Here is an 8,933-nt window from a genome sequence, read left to right as displayed (position 1 = left end):
TAAAATAAAATAAAATAAAATAAAATAAAATAAAATAAAATAATAAAATAAAATAGGTATGATACTTTCATCTCAGGGTGCTTGTGGAGATTAGTTTTAAAAAAAAACTTTCTAGAAGGTCTGAATATGTTAAGTACTCACTAATGCAAATTTATAACTTCATGAAATCTTTCTATAGTACTCATCTGCACCATACTGATTGGTAACACTTTAAGTACATGCTATATATTCACAATTAGGGAGTAAACTACTTGAAGGCAGCGACTCCCCAGATCCTTGGCATAGGGCCATATACATTTAGAATTTGGAACATGATAAAGTCTGTTGATTAAGACATTAGCATTACTTTAAAAATATAAGCACCATTTTCGGGGGGAGTAAATGTAAACTCACTGGCTTTACTGGAATTAAGACAATGTATATTAGTTTGCTATTGTTTTGCATTCTACATTATGCTGTCTTCTCTATAAAGCAAACTTTACTTAAAAGAAATATATGTAAGTAAATAAGAAGGCTAGTATTTTGACAGTCAGAGGAGGGTTTTCAAAGCTTAATGCCAGATGTAGGGTCAATCTTGGGAATCATATTCCTTTTAGTTTTACATTAAGAACTTTATATCTCCTTTTAAGATACCCAATAATATTGCAGCAATTACATTTTTAGGCAAAAGCATTTTAGAGACCAAATGCTTTTTACCCCCTCTTTCTGAAATATGATTATTTCAATTACTGGTAACAACAATTAATCACTAACTGATTCATCAGCCTGCAGCTGGGATTGGAGAGCTGACTTCCTTTCTTTATTCCTATTTTATGTTCTACTGTGCTCAGCAGGGATTGACTAATAGCAAGCTAATAACCTTTCCCTACCCTCAGTACCTTTTTCTAATACCCACAAAGAATAAAATTTTAAATACTTTTTCCCAAGGACATCTTTCCCTCACAATTTCTGAAGGGAATTTTAGCATTACAAGTGTTGATCCATTTTGTTGTAAGAATAAGGCATTATAGAAAGACGTTTCCTTAAGGTTTGTCCAACCATTCTTTGCTATGTTTCATTAAGCAATTCACGCTAGAAGAATGGTTATATAACTCACTCCAAATGGGTAATGATTTTCTATTTCTTGGAATTTTCTGAGTCATATGACTTCAGATCTACAATATGCCTATATGTATATATGTTTACATATATATACATGTATATATGTATATGTACATATATACATATAGGCATATGTATATGTATGTGCCTATATGTATGTGTGTATATATGTATATATATAGGCATATTGTAGATATATACCCATCTACACAGCAATAGATCTTTTTAAAACATTCCAGTGTTCTGATTAACAATATGTTGCATCCTAGAATTCAGTGAAAAGATACTGTAACCTATTTGGATTATTCCTAGAATACCAGAAGTTTGGCCTAGGAGAAGCACACTCGTCCTCTACTCCAGAGGAGTAAATTTTTTTTAGAGCAAGGAATCTCAAATAAAAAGTCCAAAGACTTCAAAATGTCTGAAAATATCAAAGAACAATTGGTGTCATTGGGCATTTTCCATATTTCTCATCAGTTTCTCCAAAATATTAAGATAAGTCCCCTTAATGGAAACCAGAGTTCCCCTCAGGACATACTGAATAGCCTATATAACCGCATTAATTTCTTTACTTAACTATTTTAAAGCCTAGTATCCTTTGAAAATGTTAGCTGCAAGATGAGTAGGCTAAAATACACTCTTCTTACTGTAACTGAAATCATAATTGGTATGCATTGGTAATACAGCTGTCAAGAACTCAGAAGGGTCTGAAACTTTACCCTACCTATGTGTCAAGTTAGCTTGCTTCCGTTCCATGTGTGCTGGAAGAAGACATGACACCCCTGAATCTGATGTAAAGAATTTTATTACTCACAACAATAGTAGTAATCAGAGTATCAGCCTTTTATGCTGGTGTCCCACAGGGTAATGCTGAATGGGCCAAATGTCTCTTCATACATAGTGATTTGTATTATAGGAGTAGAATTCCAACCACAGGAAAAATGAATCTTTTATAATGGACAGTAAACCTGACTGACACGTGCCCAAAAGGGAAACAATGTCTTGGTTGTACTGAACAATAAGCATGCAGGACCCACAGAGAGTTGTCTTCTAATTTACCTTTTGATTCAACACTGTTTTGACTTCTGGAAAAATTTCCTATGAGTACACCACTCTGTCAGTTGCATTGATCAATACGACTCATAGAGATTAGGACTAAATCTGTTAAATTTGTCTCAATATATATTTAGTTATGGTTACTATCAATAGGATTCTGAGCAGCAGGATAAGGCAATATTCAGTATTAACATCAAGTGTTCCAAACCCAATCATCTGAGCAAATCTTATAAACCATCTGGATCCACCTTAGAAATATAGGTGTATTTCTCCTGAAGTTTCCACATTGATCTTTTCATCTGGCTGAAGGCAGTAATCCAGGTACTGTAGGATATATTAGCGATCACACAGATTCTACCTTGAAAATTTATGGCCTATATCATCTATAACAAGCCTGCCCATTGAGTTATGGCTAACCTGAATACACTCCAGGACTTAGGTGATATCTTTGATCATCTCAGCTAATATCAAAGAGAGGTTTTGTATGACCTTTCCTTCATGAATTTCTGTGTCATTCTTGTGTAGGCACCATGCTAATCTTCTCTGTATCATTCCAATTTTAGTATATGTGCTTCTGAAACAAGCATTTATATTACCTTTTCTAATACAATTGTCTAATTCTAGTTTTTCCTACAATGACTGATATTGTAGGGAAAACTATGACATTGGTATAAGTAGCAAATCAGTCACCCCTCTAGGAAGACTCCCCAGGCAACTAATTGTAGCTCATTTTGGAGACACAGTGCAGTCATTTAAGGGTTACATTACCTACTAGGAGCATTTTTTAACTTGGAGACTTCTTATGATCACTCCTAAGAGGACAATCATCATTTTAGGGGAGAGAAATAGGTAATACTTGGCTCCCACACAAGACTCATAATCCCAAAAGTATTCTTGATATACCTAAAAGGATAGAGCCATTTACAATTTTTGGAGTTCCTAAAGTGGAATCTATATGATCGAGGATCACAAGTTGACATTGCTTCGGTGTGGTCTCCTAGCCACCTGGTAGGTCTTAGGCTTCTCAATTCAGTTTGAATAATTCAGTCTAGTCATTGTTTTTGAAGGTAATTTTTGGGGACAGTTACTCCACTCTGTCTTATCTACACCATCAGCCAGGTAGATAACCTTCATCCACTCCAGAGAATCCCTCTGCTACAGCAGTTGGAATATGGATGAAGCAGATAACTAAAAGTGTTTACAAGAATTGTACTGGGAAGTATAGGGACTTGGATTATCACCTTCTTTTTTGATAGACTTTTTGGTAATTTTAAGATGAATGGCAATCAAATGGTGGCCAGAGCTGCCTTATAGGAAATTATAGACTCAGAAATCAATTAAATTTAAGTGCTTCTTAGTTCAGGAAAGACACATAAGAGGATTTTTCTTGAAGAAGGCTCTATGAGTGGTCTATAAAAAAGAAATATTAATGTTCCTTTACCATACACGTTTCCAAAGGTCTAAGGTGATCTTGCCCAGGTGCCCACTGTTGCTCTTCCTCCAGTGCCATCAAATACATGTGTCCCATTACAGCAGCTATAACTTTACTTTTTCTCAATCATCCCCTCCTGACATTCACAGTTTTCATTTTGAAAGAGCAGGTACAAAAGTTATAAGAACAATTTAATTAAAATTATAAAGCTCTATTATTTCCTTTACTTTGGCCAATATGGGCTACTGTAGGGGAACTTAACAAGAAAGGTACTCAACGAAGTGGTGTCCCACAGGGCATGTAACTATGCCACTCTTCTAAAATAATCTAGGTGCTTGAATAAGAATTAAACAGAGGTCATATAAACCAAGATATCCCAGAGTTGATATTAGGGAAAAGCAACAAGTACCAAGTTCAATAATGGTCATGGCAGAATTCCAAAATCTGTATCTATCTATATCATCTATGTCTATATCCATATCCATATCCTTATCTATATCTATACTATCTATCTAATTTCTATCTATCATCTATCTATCTATCTATCTATCATCTATCTATCATCTATCTATCTTATCACTTTATCCTTTTTGGAAGAAGTGACTGAAAAGAGATGACCCGTTTCTAAGGACAGCTTTATTTAGTGGCAAACTGATATACTAAGGTGTGTAGATGAGGAAGAGTTGAGGAAGATATATCCAGAAACCTTTTTAAGTCAATTTCTGAGGCTATTCCAATGTTCTACAATACCAGATACCTGTGGTTGTTACGTAGTATAGGAATTCCATTGAATAGCTTGATTATTAGCTCATTGTCATGTGACTTTTAGATAAAAGGCCCACGAGTATGTCTGTAAACGGTCTGTAAAGCTGAACACATGACATAGACTAGTTTAAAGAGCTGGTGTAATGTGTAGGACTATGCTGATCAGACATGGAACAGCAACACTGTAATCTGAAAAATTGTCAAGAGCTGTGAGCCATTGCTGATCCCCCTGAGAGGGCTCCATAGTTTGGTTTAGTCAGCATGCTCTGAGCAGGTGAGTGAAACACTCAATTTGTTGTGGCTTCTCCTACCACAGGACAAACACATCCACTTATGGTAAGATTCATATGTCTGGTGTGCAGTGAGAGACTGAGGATTATAAAATTATGGTCCTTGGGACACCTGAGTAGCTCAGTCGGTTAAGTGTCTGACTTCAGCTCAGGTCATGATCTCACTGTTTGTGAGTTTGAGCTCTGCATCGAGCTCTGTGCTGACAGCTCGGACCCTGGACCCTGCTTCAGATTCTGTCACTCCCTCTCTCTTTGTTCCTCCCTTGCTCCCTCTCTGTCTCTCTCTCAAAAAATAAAAATAAACATTAAAAACTTTTAAACTTATGGCCCTTTACTTTGTGCTCAATCGATGGTAATGGATATGTTGCCATATCTGGTAGGAGGTGAATCTAGACAAGAACAGGGGCACTCTAGACAGTGAAACAGACTGATTCCACTTGGTCTCATCAAAGAACAGATCCTCACTGATCACGGTAAGCATCTGCTTGATTGACCCAGATGGTTCAATAAGCAATATGACTTGTTTCCACAGTTTGTGATCCTAAATAGAGATGTCTCTAATCTGCCAGTCTGTAGTTCACCAGGTGGCAGAATAAATAATCTAGACTACTGGCAACAGCTTGAGAAGCAGTAAACATAAAATGAGTTTCATCAAGCATAGTATAAAGTTTACTGAATTGAACAATTATGTCCATGTTTAGTTCTGCATAGCTGGTGTTGATGTTGTACAGCTGTATCAGTCCAGTGGATACTATCAAGTGTCAGTTTAGATGAAATATCAGTGAACCAGGCCTAGCCATTTAGGGCAACCTCTGTGAATCAAGGATCCTATTGGATCCAAGAATCCAAAGCCAACAGGTTTGTTTCAATCGGTGGAGAGGAGAATAAATGTTTCTCCAAAGGGATGATAACCATTTTTCTTTTCACGTAAAGAAGTTATAGGGGTCAGGCCAGCACCATTCTTAAATATACCATTTCTGCTTGACAAGTGAGGATTATTAAACCCTTCTTTGTTAGCCATTGTTATTCATTGAATCTGAGTCAACCCAACCCCAAATGGTAATATTAGGCTGGAAGGTCACAAAGCCTTAAAGGATGGGGTGTGTAGTTTTATATAGAGTCTTACAGCAAGCTGATTGCTGCTTTTCAAAAGGGGTATAACTGGTAACTGTGTCATGGAGGCAACAAACTCAAAACATCAAAGAACACCTCTGAATGTAGGATGCCTACCTTTGCCAGAGACTCCAAACAGCAAAACTATCAGTCAGAGAGACTTGCAGCTTAAAGAGGATAGTAGTTTAGAAAACATGGAAAGCTCATTGGATAGCTTCAAGCACACATTTTTGGTCTGGACCCCATTCAAAGGATGCTTATTTGTGAACTAGCCAACATAATGTTACAAGTAGAATGCCCACTTGCTTCAAATACCCAAAGAGTTCAATAAATTGTTGGATCTCACTTTGGGGAATAACAAAGTGACAGTAGTTTTTCCTTAACTGCTGGAGGTTTGAGAGTTTTTATATAAACTCACATAGGCCTGAGATATTCCTTGGCTGGCAGCCCTCTAAATTATGTTGGGATTTATCAGCCACTGTTGTTGGTGGAAATATAATAAAATTGCAGTCAAGGCCATTGAAACCAAGGCTTCTGACTTGCCAACCCCCAAGTCATTGTTTTAGTGAAAACTTCAGACATTAGAAAGTAGAAGCATTAGTGTTATCCTGGCCCAACTCCTGGTAGCAAATGACAGGGAGACTTATGTACTCCTGGAGGAATACTGCAAATGTATATTGAAGGCCTTACTACATGAAGACACATTGGTCTTGGTCCTTGGGTACCAGTGGGATGGAAAAGAAGGTACTGGCCTTGTTCAACACAACACACCAAGTGCTAACATTCTGTGTAATGGATTCATTCTCTGAACTAAAGCAACAACTGAATCCAGCTAGCAATAATCTATAGAAAATCTTTATCTCCTATTATCATTTTTCATTGGCCATAAGGTTGTTGTGTTAATTGCAACTTACTCTTGCTACCTTTAAGATTTAACCAAAGCTGTGATTTCTATTTGTTCTCCTTAGATTCTATATTGTTTCTGCTGGACCTCTCTGAGTTGGACAGGCAGACACACTAAGAAGTGCTTTACATGGGCCACTAACAATTTTCTATATGTAACACATCCTGTTTGGGAGAATCCACTCTGGATTTTATATGTGTTCACAGCACACACATTAAATAAAACATTAATATACATTACTGTGCATTCAGCATTAGAAATCCTGATAGAATGTTGATTTGCCTCAAAGAGCCCCATCTACAAAAATTTATTCGCTCTCCTTTCCCCAGTGTGTACCTAGTCTGGATACCCTACACCTACAGAACCAGAGAGGACTGGGAGTTATATAAGTTTGAGTTTCTTTATTTTTCCAAAGTTGCTAGCTTACCTAGTTGGGCACACATGGCCTTTAGTTCTGCTTGGGTTTCAGGGACACCTAGAACTCATTCAAAATCATTTTTCTCAAAGTCGCTTAAGTCAGAGTAATGAACATAGAGGAATCAGAGAGCTTAGAGGAATTAGAGGGCAAGCTTTCAAATTTGAACAGTGGTGAAAGCGTGCAGCTCAACCAAATGAACCTCTATTTTCAGTCCACCCAAAGCCCCATATGAGCAGTAAGATCACCCTTACTGACACCAGCTATTTTGGATTTGGGAACCCCTTTACTCAACTGCCATTGTCGCATCGCTTTCCATATGAGGTTGTGTGATTCATTTCCTTTGGCTCACAGTAGTTCCACCCTCCTCCTCCTCCTCTTCTTCTTCTTCTCCTCCTCCTCTTCCTCCTCCTCCTCCTTCTTCTTCTTTACAGATTTCACCCTAATCTAGGGCATTTGCAGTCCCATTATCAAAATAACAACACTTAAGTTCTTGCAGGGTTTCAACATAAAGCCTAAGGGAGTTTTTCAAGGTGGCATGGCTTGCTAAACAAATTTATCTAGATTTCCTTAGGTCCATTTCTCATTCATTAGTGGGCCTTTTCCATCAGCACTGTAAAGCTCATCCAGGACAGTAAGAACACCAATACTAGTCAATACCTCTTCTGTGGTTTCTCAGAGGAGTTTGTCTTTCTGATGGAAATATCCTTGAAAGGGACAAAGCTCCCTCCTAGTAGCCAAGACCCACTGCAAAAAATAAAAACAGAAAAATCCAACATGAGGACATTAATTGTCATCTCTGAAAGGATCTAGGGTTGGCATGCTATGTTGCAGAAGCATCTAAGCCACATGACAACCCATCTATGGCCATTCTTTGTTAACAAGCAGTGTGTGCCCCAAGTAAAGCATTATATCCCTTATGTCTCATCTCCCAAGTCAACTAACAAAACCTCTAATCCTTTGCCTAATTTCCACCCACAGAGGTCATAATTTGCCCTCTATTCTTCCTTGGCACATCTCATTTGAATGAAAGGCGGTGGAAGTTTCTTTCCTCAAACCCCAGGAAAAATCTTAGACGAATTGTTGCATAGCCAAAGATCTGAAGGTGATCACCAGGTGGGGGCCATCTCTCCTCTTACAAGAGAAGTAGCAACACCCCATGCATCATTTTAGCAGTTGTCTTTATACTTACTTCCTAGTGCTTGATCTGAAACCATCTCCTCAATTTCCCTTAACTAAAATAATAAAGTGGAAGATCCTACTTAACCCAACTAATGATACATGAACTTTCCTCTACTCCTATTTATCAGTCCATGAGACCCTAAACATGCCATGTCTCCATCAGCATCCCATCTCTCAGAAAAATGGAGGGGTTTGAGGTTTCACCTAACAAGTTATTCTACCTCTCTTTCATGGAAGCTCAGAGAAGATAGTCAATCAGCCAGTCAATCTCTTGGATAAGAAACAAAGAATTTTATTATTTCCTATGACTGTTATAACCCATGTATCGGTATTTATGCTGGTTCCTGAAGCTCCAGTTCCCACAGGGGAGCACAAAGACGTTCATGTAATATCTATATATGTATTGGGTTACAATACAAGGGAGGAAACCTTAGTTAGGAAAACCAAATCCTTTCTAAGAGGTAGAAAGCATGCTTGATTTGTACCCAAAGGGAAAGAAATTTTTGTTTTACTGGACGATAGTATTAATGACAACAAAAATCAACAAAAAACAACCAACCAACCAACCAACAAAACAAAACAATAACACCACCACCAAAAACCAATGAACCAACCAACAGACTGTTCTTGCTCCAGAGGAAAGAACTACCTCTATCTCCTGAGGCTATTTGCTAT

At 37.6% G+C, this 8,933-nt stretch overlaps 1 non-coding gene across 1 annotated transcript; it reads right to left on the bottom strand.

Annotated features, from left to right (window-relative positions):
• Positions 1 to 2,637: 2,637 nt before the first annotated feature.
• On the bottom strand, positions 2,638 to 2,744 carry LOC144240393 (U6 spliceosomal RNA). The gene has a single exon (XR_013337701.1). It is a non-coding gene; the product is annotated as a U6 spliceosomal RNA (small nuclear RNA).
• Positions 2,745 to 8,933: the final 6,189 nt, after the last annotated feature.

The sequence above is a fragment of the Crocuta crocuta genome, unplaced genomic scaffold, assembly GCF_008692635.1.
Source record: "Crocuta crocuta isolate KB4526 unplaced genomic scaffold, BGI_CrCroc_1.0 scaffold247, whole genome shotgun sequence".
Lineage (NCBI taxonomy): Eukaryota > Metazoa > Chordata > Mammalia > Carnivora > Hyaenidae > Crocuta > Crocuta crocuta.
Note: the sequence above shows the minus strand (reverse complement) of the source record. Positions and strands in the feature narration are given on the sequence as shown.